The 13,148-nt window shown below is 42.2% G+C and overlaps 1 pseudogene; it reads right to left on the minus strand.

Annotated features, from left to right (window-relative positions):
• Positions 1–9,979: 9,979 nt before the first annotated feature.
• Positions 9,980–13,097, minus strand: LOC126564132 (uncharacterized; annotated as a pseudogene).
• Positions 13,098–13,148: the final 51 nt, after the last annotated feature.

Raw genomic sequence — 13,148 nt, forward strand, 5'->3', positions numbered from 1 at the left:
CCAAGCTGTGGTAAATTGACTGTAGGTCATCATTATCTGGGTTTCCAGTAATAAATTTGATAGCTGTGCCGAGTCCATCAATAAGTCCTCTCTTTTGTCTGCTTGGCGTTAGTGCAATAAGTTTTTGTTTTGTTTTTAGTATCTTGGAGTCTAAAGTCGATTTAAGAGAACCAGTTGTGTTCATTAAATTCGATAGTTTTTCAATATATTCTACATTTTGTTTAAGATTTTTCAAATTTATTTTGTGAATTAACCTATTGAAGCCTATTCTTCTTCTAACTGATTGCAATTTAATGGCTACTAATCCATTGTTGTTTACTATTTCCTTAAATATGGTCGCTTGGATTAGACTGATAGTCGAGAAGGTAACAATTAATTTTGTAATTAACATTTTATCCTCCTTCCTTTTTAATTTGTGCAATGTTCCTCAGAAGTGATCGTAAACGTATGGTCGGAAGTGTTTAATAGCAAACAATACTCCTAGTAGTTCTTTTTCGGTGGCTGAGTATCTGCACTCGGTGTCATTCAAGGTTCGCGATGCGTATGCTACTGGATGTTCGTGTCCATCTTCAAATCTCTGGGAGAGTACAGCGCCAAGAGCAAAATCGCTCGCATCAGTTTTTATCAGGAACTTCTTGTTGAAATCCGGATACCCGATTCAATGTTTGTCCTTCTTCTATCCAGTGTTCCTCGTTGGAATAGTTTCTTCGTTTGCTCTCTTGGTGTCCACGGGTTGGGACGTTCGATGATCGGATGTTTTCCCAGCTGATCTTCTGGGGAGTCGTCTTTATCGTTGCAGATCCAGAAGCTTTACTTATGATTCCAGTTCTTAATAGTTGAAACTAAACGTTTTTGTTTTGTGCACTACCAAAAGTCACTTAACACTTTTTGTAACTTTGCGTCATTTTGGCGTCGTCAAATTGCGTCAAGAACAGAAAAAAAACACGCGTTCGTCGCAAATCGACCGCGGGTTGGGTGATGGAGTATGTTCCGGGCGAGCACAAAGTTTTCTTCACTTTTGGATTTTTAAATTTTTTTTTTAGCGCACTAATAATAACGTGAACTGAACCGAACCGACTGCGCCAGTTATGGTTATCCTTCTTTTTGTAATAGAAAAACAGGTTTAATTACAGAAAACAAACTTTTAATATTTTATTGAGAGCTGATACACCTCGGCTGCACGATGGGCGAAGACTGCTAGACTGCACTAGATGGTTCTCCCGTTGGCCGCTTGTCCCACGGTACCATGTTGCATGCTGACATTCCTAGAGTATCAGATGACATGCTGATGCTCGGAAGTCACGTTGTACAACACGGGACCAAGGTGTCGGATGCTTTGTATATATATATATATATATATATATATATATATATATATATATATATATATATATATATATATATATATATATATATATTATAATAAGTTTTCAATAAAAAAAATATTTTTATTGATTACAAATGGCACCACGCGGTCCCACTTCTTATATATGACAATACTAGAAACGAAAATGAGGCACTGAGCTCTATGTTCCTTGTTCTTTTATACCTATCGCGAAGGGAAAAATTATAACCAGTCATTCTTATCGTGGGGAACGGGCTACTGGACGATCGCCAATCTGCAGAGGGGAGTTGGCTTCCGTTGAACTGGAAGGAAGGAGAATCGAACTCTCAGGAATGCATCTGTTTCCGTAGGGGAGAAGATTGTCCGTTGGCCGATGACTAACGCGATCGTTCCATTGGGGCTGGATTCTGACGCACGGATGATACTTGTCGAGACCTCCAACTTTCGTAGTGAAGAATTTGTTTCCGTTGATCGAAGCGAACGAACGTATGAGAGTCAACGTTAACTACGCTTGTAACATAATTCCTCCGGGGGCAGACTGAAGTTCATCCTCGACATTCTCTACTTTCTTTGCTTTACGTTTTCGTTTTGCGTTTGTAGATTTTTCTATAACGATTCTCATAGAAGCTTTTTTCTTCCAAAATACGATTACTACAATTGTGAGAATTATAATTGTAATCAATGTAATTCCGATTATTGAAAATGTCACTACTGTATGAGAATACTGTTTCAATGCTATGTGGTTTAATTGCTTTCTATTATTCATCGTTCCGTCATGGATCTTTGTTATGTCAGGCTGATGAATAACGTTCCACTTCATCTTAAGATTGGGAAAGGCTCCTTGTAACTCTTTAATGTCGTGAGTTACTTGTTCCGATGTGAATGTATGACTATCCACGATCACTGTGCAATTATCAAATGAGAGAATGAAATTGCATCGAAGTGTTCTATCATGCGGTCCGTAATCTGATTTCATAATTACATCGTTTCCTTTGTTAATTAAAACCTTGCTGTTACCAATGAGTCTGACACTCGTACTTTTATCTTCAATTGCTTCACAATTGCTTTCTTGTCCTATGATCATCGGTCTAAGACAGCCATCTTCGAAAGGTTTTATGTATTCCCCTAATTGTATAATGTCGAAAGATTTGATTGTTTCGTAAAGTTGCTGTCCGGTTCTTATAATGTAAGACGGGATGTTTATTATCTTTGTATTGTTGATTGATAACGGCTCTACTTGAAATATTTTGCAATTACCTTCAACTTTGGGGACTTCTAGTATGTAGAATAGCGTTTTACCTTTCATTGCAATTTTTGGTATTGCATAGTTTAGTGCTTGTTCAGGGAAATCTGTACTGATGCCTTGGTTGTTGATTACTTTTTCTACAGCAAGTATCTGATTTAGTGACTGCTCGTTAGCTGAATGCGGGTACGAAGTATCATATCTTCTATATCTCCTAAGACACGATTTGTTGCATCCATGTGAACTAATAGAGTGATGGCATCTATCTCTTGTAGCTAAATTTTCTCTTTCAATGAATGTTTTTTCTATGAGCTCGTTAATGGTATGAGTTATTTCCGCAATCTTAGAGTTCATTACGTCGTTTATGCGTACTTGTTCATTGTTTTCGCTTATGAGTTCGTTCAGGGTTGTATTGATGATTCTTAGATATTCAGCATCTGGTGAACCTGCTAGCCATATCCATGCTATGCCAATAGTGTCCCATCGTTTAAATCGTTTTACTGGGTTAAGTTGGGTTAGTTTGTTCCTCATCTCCTAACTTTTGCTTGCTATAAGATTTGCTATTGGAAGGTTTTTGTTAATCTTGTTAGCTATCTTTTCGAATTTATCAACATTATTTTCAATATTAAACATGTTGATAGGATGAACAATTTTAAGATTTCCTGTCTGATTTTTACAATCTTGTTTTTCTAACAGTAAGACAGGGTCTGCGTCCAGGTTTCGTACGTGCAAGGTTCCTCCTAAGACACTTGTAACGTACAAGAGGCAAAGTAATATGGTCTGCATCTGAAATTATTCAAATGATATTTTACGTGATGAACTTTTTTGACGCTTGATTTTAGATTTATGCCGTTTTATGTTTTTAATATTTTTGAACGTATGTTTATTAGAGCTGTGTATTATTATTGGTCTAGCTCTTGGATCTAGTTTCTTCCTAATATTCGGTTTTATAAATATTTCATCATTTTGTTTCAGTTCCGGTGAATCTTCTCTAAATTCATTTCTTTTAATTTGGATAAGTCTAGCTTTTTCGAGATTTTATTTTACTTTTTGAAAAAGTTCTTCAGTGTTGGGATAACTATTAGATTGATTAAATAATATCTCGTTAGAAGTGTATTTAGTAGATGAATGAACTGAATTATTGCAAAGTGATACGGATTTTTTTTTAATTATTTGGATTCTATAATAATTAATGGGTTTTTCTGTGAAATGAATAAAGTTATTATCTGAAGTTTCTGCTGAATGAATTGTGTCAGTGTCAGAGTCAATTTCGGATGTTGGTGGATTGTTCATTCGGAACTCTGAAATAGAATCATTTTCGTCAATATTGATATCCATATTAGATTGATTTTCTCCAGGTTCTGTATTTTTTGTACCTGTTATAAGATAAAAATCGTTAGAATCATCTTTTCTACTTAATGCATCTGCGACAACGTTAGTTTTTCCTTGTTTGTATTGGATGTCGTAGTCAAAATTCTGTAGTTTAATCCTCCATCTGAGAATTTTTGCATTTCTAGTTGAATTCTTTATTAACGTTAACGGTTTATGATCCGTTACAAGGGTAAATTTATTTCCATAAAGATAGGGATAATATTTATGGACTGCCCATATTATTGCTTATGCTTCTTTTTCTGTCGTTGAATAATTTGTTTCCGTTTTATTCAACGTTCGACTTGCAAATGCAATAGGTTTCTCAATGTTACCATGTTTTTGTGAAAGAACTGCTCCTAATGCATAGTTACTTGCATCGGTAGTTAAAATGAATGGTAATTTAAAATCGGGATACGAAAGTATTTGATCAGAGGTAATTATGTTTTTTTATTTTTCAAATGGCTTCACATATTGTTCATCTTTTAGATTTACGATCTCTTCCTTTTTCAAATATTTAGTCAATGGTATTGCTAGTTTGGAATAATCTTTAATAAATCGTCTGTAATATCCAGTCAATCTTAGAAACTGTTTTATTTCTTTTTGATTCATGGGTTATATCCAGCTTAAAATTTTATCAATTTTTGAAGGTTCTGGTTTAATACCTTCAGGTGTGATAACGTGTCCAAGAAATTCTATTTCTTTTTTAAGAAAAGTACATTTATCTAGTTGAATTTTCAAGTTAAATTCAGAAAGTCTTTTCAAGATTGTAGACACATTTCTCAAATGGTTTTTTAAATTATGTCCGATGATGATAATATCATCTAGATATAGAAAACAAATTTGTCCAATAAACTCTTGAAGTACTATGTTATTCATAGCTCTTTGAAATGTTGCTGGAGCGTTTTTTTTTTAGATCAAATGGCATTGGTGTTGGAAACTTTATAAGGTTCTCAACGCCCTGTCAGTTAGGAGGCAAGAAGAAGAATAGAAGAATATGAAGGATCAGAAAAGGGCAGGACGAGCCAGCCCCGGGATCAGCTAGGGAACGATCGATTCATTCGAAAACGTATCACGAGCGGATAAAGATAGGAAAATTAATATTAGCGCGCGCGAACAGTGGACTAATTTTTTGGCTCTTTCTTTCTTTCTCTCTATTGTATCTCAAGAGCTTGATAATAAAGAAAAGCTCGGTACACTGAAAAGGCAAAAGAAGCCGCTCGTTTTTTAACAGTTGGAGTAAATTCGTAATGGCCTTTGTCCGTTGAAAAAGCTGTTTTCGCACGATCTTTTGGATCCATTTCAATTTGATGAAAACCTGATTTCAGGTCCAAAGTCGTAAAATAAGTTGATTTACCTAGATTATCAAGAATTTCTTCAATCTGTGGTATCGGATATTTATCCTCAATTGTTTTTTCGTTTAATTTTCGATAATCGATGATTATACGAATTTTCTTTTTTCCCGAAGCGTCTGCTTTTTTCAGTACTACCCAAATCGGAGTATGGACTTGTGGAATGTCTTATTATTCCTGTGTTAAGCATTTCTTCGACTTGTTCTTCAACATCGTTTTTGAAATGAAGAGGGGATCTATAAGATTTAGTGAACGTGAGCAATTCATCTTTTGTAACTATTTGATGTTTTACTGCCGTTGTAGACGATAATTTTTCATTTGGTTTCAGTAAAACTTACTGATTTTCAACCAAAATATTTATTAAATGTTGTTTTTCTATAGTTGTGAGATGATTCATTGATATCGACTCAGAAATGTTGTTTTCATTGATTACATTTGTTCCAATTGGTATATGGGTTATTGTTTCAAAATTATTCACTTGTAGTGATAATTTCCCATCCAAGTTCATTGGTTTTTGACGATATGTAATTATTTTTACCGTTGTCTTTTTATCGAATGATAGATGCAAACCAGGTTCAATATAAAATCCATATTCAAACTTTTGATACGTTGGAACATACCAATCACCAGCTGTGTTAGTATTGAGTTCAACGATATAAGTATAAAACTTTGTTTTAGGGTAATATTTCTGGAATTTGATTTTTGCATCTCCAATTGTGAGACATTCTCTCTCATAATTGATTTTTGCCTTATGTTTTGCTAGGTATTCCGATCCTGTTAAACCATAAAAAAGTTGTGAAAATGGTATTTATAAAAGGTTTGTGGTGGAACTTTTGCACCAATTAAGTTTACCGTTCCTTGTTTAGTTATTTCCTGAATTCCCGAAATATTTTTAACTTTTACTTTAGCAATTGTTTGCATGTTAGTTACAACGTTAGGTCGAATAATATTTTTATTCGCTCCTGTATCTATCAATAACCTAATTGTTTCTTTAGTCACTTTGTTAGTGCTACAAAGCTACAAAGTTAGTGCTACTTTTTCGCCCAACAAAAATGTAGGTCTAGATCTTCCGGTTGTTCGTCGTCTGAAACCTCGTTGTTGTTGATTTGCTTTTTATTGAGGGTCAATTTATTACGCACGGATCCTATTTCCATTGGCTGTAGAGGATTGTAGTGTTTAGTTTGGGGTTGATTTTTGTACCCTTCTGTTTTCCTGTATTCTTCGCGAGATTTGTTATCTTCACGCTTGGGGAGATTTTTTTTATCATGATATTTTTTTGGTTCCATATTCAACGCTGTTATCTCTCTCGATTGGAATTTGCAAACAAAGGCGTATGCAGCTTCCATATCTTCCGGACAAGCGGCTTGAGCGTACCCAACGTATGGTTCTCGTAGCCCTGATAAAAATGCAGCCAAAGCATCTTCCTCGATAAATGCGTTAATTGCATCCCAATGTTTGGAATATCGTTCTTTCTGCTTTGCTAGGGTTTTTATATTCTGAACTATTTCTTTGCATTTGTTAAAGTAGCGATGGATTGACATACCTTCTGTCTTCCTATTTTATTATTATTTATTAACGTGTTGTCTGCCAATAGGCTACACTACACTCTTACACATCGTTGAAAATCGAACACAAGAGACGAGGAGTTAAACTAACGCAGTGCCCTCAAAAAAGGATCGTTGCGACCGGCAGACGTACGGCGCCTAGGGATAATCAAAGGGGGACGAATACGAAGGGAACGGTTAGGGACATAGAACGGGATGGAACCAAGCAGAGAAGGAGCATCTATACAGTTCAACAAGAGGGAAGCGACAAAAAGTGATTGGGAACGTGATCGACGGTCTTCGAGAGAGTCAAGACTCAGCAACTGACACCTTGACTCGTAACCGGGCAGGGTGGAGGTGGATCTTCCAAGGAATTTGCGAACCGCAAACCTGGTAAAAGACCTCTGCACCCGCTCGATTCGATCCATATGGATCCGAGCCGTTGGTGACCAGATTACTGAGCAATACTCCAGCAATGACCTGACCAGCGAACAGTACAGCGTTTTCAAACACAGAAGATTAGAGAAGTCACGAGCAATACGCTTCAGGATACCCAGTGTTTTCCAGGCTCTAGCAACCATAGAGTCGTTGTGGGACGTTAGGGTAAGGCCACTATCGAGCCATACGCCTAAGTCCTTGACCAGCGAAACCCGGTTGACTAGGACCTGGTCCAGCACATAAGGATAGAGGAAAGGAGTGCAGGAACGAGTAAACGAAATGATTTGACACTTCACAGGACAAAGGGTGAGAGAGTTATGAGCAGAGGAAAACGGTAAAGAACAGTTTGAAGGAAAACGCAATCCGCATCCGATGAGATTGGGAAAAAGATTTTCACATCATTGGCATAGCAAAGAAAGCTATCTTGCGGCAAGACAGAAGTAATGTCATTAAGGAATAGGACGAACAATAGAGGACGTAAGACACTTCCCTGGGGGACACCGGCCACAGAACAGAAGGAACTAGAGAAATTAACATTTAGTTTAACACGATATGTACGCTCACTTAGAAATGACTGCAACAAGGAAACAATTATGCTGTTGATCCCTAATTGTAACAATTTCTCAAGAAGTAACTCATGAGGAACGCGATCAAACGCGGATTTGAAATCCGTGTAAATAGCGTCGACTTGAGGCACAACATCAAGATGAGTCGACACGAACGATGTAAAACACATGAGGTTGAAGGAAGTGGAACGTTTAGGAACAAACCCGTGCTGTTGAGGGATGACAAGACTACGTGAAAAGTTAAGGATGCAGGCATGCAAGACATACTCAAATACCTTGGCAAATGCACATAAAAGGGAGATACCGCGATAGTTCGAGACAATGGAGGGATTTCCCTTCTTAAGTATAGGAACAAGCCAAGCTTGTTTCCAGACCGAAGGAAAAACGGACGAACACATAGATAAACGGAATAACTTTAGTAACAGAGGGGCGAAAACAGTACTACATTTTTTCACAACTACAGCAGGGATACCGTCAGGACCAGGAGAAAAGGATGATTTGAGTTTGTTAATGGCGAGGAGTATTGCATCGATCGTAATAAGAGAGGAAGGAATAGTGTTTGAAGTCTCTGAAATATGTGATCTAACTGAAGTAGTTAGAGGCTGACTATTCACAGGAGCAGAGAAATTGGAGGAGAAATGCTCAGCAAAAAGGGCGCAGATATCAGAGCTATTGTCAACCGACACATCTCCGAGCGACATAACAGTGGGAATGGAGGCGGTTTTGCGCTGACTCTTGACGAAAGCCCAGAAGGAATTAGGACGGGAATGAAGACGGATTTGGAGTATGTGGAGGTAACGGGAATATCGTGCCCGATTGTATATGCGATAAGCATAAGCTGCGTATTTAAATGTCACGTGGTGATGATGTGACGGATGTCTACGCAGACGCCGTAGTGACATAACAGTGGGAATGGAGGCGGTTTTGCGCTGACTCTTGACGAAAGCCCAGAAGGAATTAGGACGGGAATGAAGACGGATTTGGAGTATGTGGAGGTAACGGGAATATCGTGCCCGATTGTATATGCGATAAGCATAAGCTGCGTATTTAAATGTCACGTGGTGATGATGTTACGGATGTCTACGCAGACGCCGTAGTGCTCGAGATCTGTCTCTGCGGAGGGAACGAAGGGTCGAATCGGACCAGGGGGGGGATTGAGGGGGGAATGATGGAGGGCGACATAACGGTAACGCCGCATTTATAATTTCGTAAAAATGGTCAGTTGCCTCATTCACCGACCGAGAAGAGTCCAAAAAAGACCAATCGGAAGCGCCCAACATACGGGCCAATTTCGCGGAATCCAACTTACGAAAGTTAAACCCTCGCCTCATGCTATGGATAGGGGAGGGGAGGGAATCATTAGCACTAACAGATACATTAAACTCTAGAGCTGGGTGGTAATTGTCTAACCTAAGTAAAGGTATGGCAGCACTTGATACTCTCGAGGCAGTGAACAGAGCCGACTCATTAATGAAAACTAAATCTAACTGTCTGTTCATTGAGTTTTTAACGTTAGAAATTTGTTTAAGATTACATTAATGTACTCCATCACAAAAATAAGCATGAGAGGGTGACGTGGGGAATGGGACGAAGAATCCATCGGCGGACGACGAGGAAATATGTGGTTGATTGAAGTCCCCAAAAAGGAGTAATACGTCGTGCGGTTTCATACGTCGTTGTACATCCGCGATCGAGTTGATCAGCGAATCTAACACTGCTGTGTTTCTGCTTGATTCGGGAGGGATGTAGTTTACTCCGATGAAGACACGGATTCCCTTACAGAGCACATTTATCCACAGGAGTTCTAAGGATGGATAGCACACAAGAACTTGTGATGTTGTGAGATTCGATGAGCAGGCAATAAGAACCCCACCACCGCGGGTGGCACTGCTATTATTAGATTTACGATCGCATCGGTAAACGATAGGGTTGTCATCCAAAAAGAGTGACGAGGGTATCGAATCATCCATCCAAGTCTCGGTGATAACAATGACGACATAATATATATTCTTGAGTGCGAGGTGAAGATCAGTGCAGCTTAGTTCTAATACCTCGCGTATTTTGGCAGTAAAGATTTAGCTTATGATTGGTGTTGGGAGAGTGGGAACCGGTGTGGACGATTGTTATTGCTGCGATTGCAATGGTGGTGGTGAAGACAGACCCGTGGTATTGAGTATTGTGGGAGACAATGTAGATGTGCGTGCCGGCGATAAGCAAGCATTAGTATCTTGCAGATCCGTCAGATGATGAGTGCTGGAGATGGACTGCGGGTGGTGAAACTCGGTTGCGGAACGTGCTACGTTGTTTACGGTTCGTCTATCAACGAACTCCTTAAAGGATGTTCCGATAGGCCAGGTGGACTGTAACAAGGCTCGATCCTGGAGCGCGAGCGACAAACCGACCTTTTTTTTTTGTTAACGGGGAGGGAACCTTCAAAAGGTCCCCATCTCGGAAGGTGGTCTGCGGCAGTCCAACCCTCAAGATGGGGTATGTGGGATTCATCGTGACGCTGGGCCCGTGAAGCGGACCCGGCACACATTTCTGCCGCCAGATTGTCCATCGTCAGGCGGGTGTGGCTCTGCTGCTGCATTTCTTGTTGGATCTGAGCAAACCGTGGACAGTGGAACATTACGTGGTCGACATCGTCCACGTCATGTTCACACACCGGGCAGTTTGGCGAGTCGTCGAGGATGCCTTTCTCGACGAAGTAGCTCCGGAGAAACCCATGCCCTGTAAAGAGTTGAGATAGATAAACATCAATTTCTCCGTGCTTACGATTTACCCAGGACATAATGTCCGGGATAAGTCTCCTCGTCTTCATCCCCGGCGATCCCTGCTGCTCTGCTCCGGCTGTCCACTGTTGTTGCCAGCGTTCCATGGTCTCCTCTCTGCGTCGCTTTCGTATGTCTGGTCCAGTATATCCCCTCGCTACCTTGTCGTCGTGGCAGCGAAGCGTGGCAGTCCTCCTCTAGGAGGAGGACTAGCGGGATAGTACTTACGACCACGCAAGCTGCATCGTAGGAAACCGTCTGGAAGGCGCTGGCTACTCGAAGTACTCCTGTGCGGTGTGTCCTCTGAACGGTGGTGGGATGGATATCTCTCTGTAGCAGTGTCCGTCCCCACGATGGTGCCGCGTAACGAACAATGCTATTCCCAACGTTAACCAGGGCTCTCCTTCTGCTGCTTTTGGGGTCACACTTGTTCGGCATCAGAGCGGTCAAGGCATTTGCGATACGCGTTGCCTTGGTGCAGACCTTCTCCAAATGCCGGCCGTAGTACTGCTTGCGGCAGAGCTCGACGCCGAGGTACTTGAGCGATTCCGTGGAATTGATCGTGTGTGTCCCCGCCTGTAGTTGATCTACTTGCGGGTTGTGATGTGTGCAGCAGATTATGTAGCCGATCTTTTGATGGGCCAGCTTCAGACCCACAGCTTCAATCGCTGTCCAGTTGGCCGTGTTGAAGGCGTTCTTCACGGCGATTGTCACCTTTGCACACAGTCGGTCGGCCTTGCGCTTTTTTCCAGCTCAACCTTTCCGTTGGCGATCACCCTGTTGATGGCGTCCATAGTAGAGCGTCCCTTCCGGAATCCGTCTTGGGCATCAGCGAGGCCGCCCATCGCATCGAGATGCTCCGTAAGTCTGCGCTGTATTAGTTGCTCCAACACTATTCTCAGAACACTCAGCAGGCAGATCGGCCGGTACGACGATGCTTACCCCGGTGGTTTCCCGGCCTTCGAGAATAACACCAACCGTGGCCTCTTCCATTTAACGGGGAAGTGGCCGGAATTGATATAGTGCTGTAACGTTCTCGAGAAGACGCGTGGAAATGCTGTCATCGCCGCTATCAAGGCCACGTTCGGGATATTATCGTCTCCAGGGGCACGCTGTGGGTAGAGCGATTTTGCAATGCCCAACAGCTCGTCCTCGGTGACTGGATCCCTTGCCGTGTCCTCGTCCGTCCGTCCTGTCTCTGTTGCTATTGCGGGCCACTCCATGGGCGGTTGCACCGGAAACAGTTCCCCGACGATGTGCTGCAGCTTTGCTGGGTCCCTTTCCATGGGTACGCGGGCACCTTTCCACGCCTGCTTCCGAATTTTGTAGCCGCGACAAACCGACTTTTTTTTTTTTTTTTTTTTTAACGGGGAGGGAACCTTCAAAAGGTCCCCATCTCGGAAGGTGGTCTGCGGCTACAGACCAACCCTCAGGATGGGGTATGTGGGATTCATCGTGACGCGGACCCGGCAGCCGATGCGACCCAACTAAACCACTCCTCGACCTGATCCGAAACCTGCCGATGCGCTGATGTGCGTAGTACTCCATGCAGGTTCGTTTGTGCAATGCACTCATCCCGTTGACGCGCGGTTGCTGCATCATTCGTCCTTGTTGTCTCAGCTGCTGCTGCTGCTTCGTGCCTTCCTTTCCGCTGCTGCTGCTCAGACCCGTCCGTCCGTAGCCGTTACTCCCGGTTGGGTCTAAGCTCCTGCTGCTGCTCTGGTTACTCGTCGCTGCTGCTGCTGCTTCCGTTGTAGTGTAGTCCTTTGTGTGCGGTTACGGCGGCAGCTATTGCTACCTTGGTTGTTCCGTGTTCCGCCGTCGTTGTTGTCGCCTCCGTCTTGCCGTTGGTGGACTTTCCTCATTCCACCTCTCTTGGAGGTTTCTGAAGATGGTTCGAGCGGCAGTCCGGACTGCTTCCCAGGTGTAGCGGTGGGCACACATTTCCGCCGCCAGATTGTCCATCGTCAGGCGGGTGTGGCTCTGCTGCTGCATCTCTTGCTGGATCCGAGCAAACCGTGGACAGTGGAACATTACGTGGTCGACATCTTCCACGTCATGTTCACACACCGGGCAGTTTGGCGAACCGTCGAGGATGCCTTTCTCGACGAAGTAGCTCCGGAGAAACCCATGCCCTGTAAAGAGTTGAGAAAGAAAGAAATCAATTTCTCCGTGCTTACGATTTACCCAGGACATAATGTCCGGGATAAGTCTCCTCGTCTTCATCCCCGGCGATCCCTGCTGCTCTGCTCCGGCTGTCCACTGTTGTTGCCAGCGTTCCATGGTCTCCTCTCTGCGTCGCTTTCGTATGTCTGGTCCAGTATATCCCCTCGCTCGACAAACCGACCTTAAATGACGAAAAGGTCAGCGTGCTGGGATCCCGACTAGCCGGCACTAACTTTCTAACAATGACATCATCAGTGCTGAGTTGCTGCTTAACGAACGCCAGTACTTCTTCGACAGTGGCCATCGGTCGGCAGCGCGACATGTACAGAAAAAATCTAGGCGTTTCGGGTGGCAG

Source organism: Anopheles maculipalpis, chromosome X, assembly GCF_943734695.1.
Source record: "Anopheles maculipalpis chromosome X, idAnoMacuDA_375_x, whole genome shotgun sequence".
In the NCBI taxonomy this organism is placed as follows: domain Eukaryota; kingdom Metazoa; phylum Arthropoda; class Insecta; order Diptera; family Culicidae; genus Anopheles; species Anopheles maculipalpis.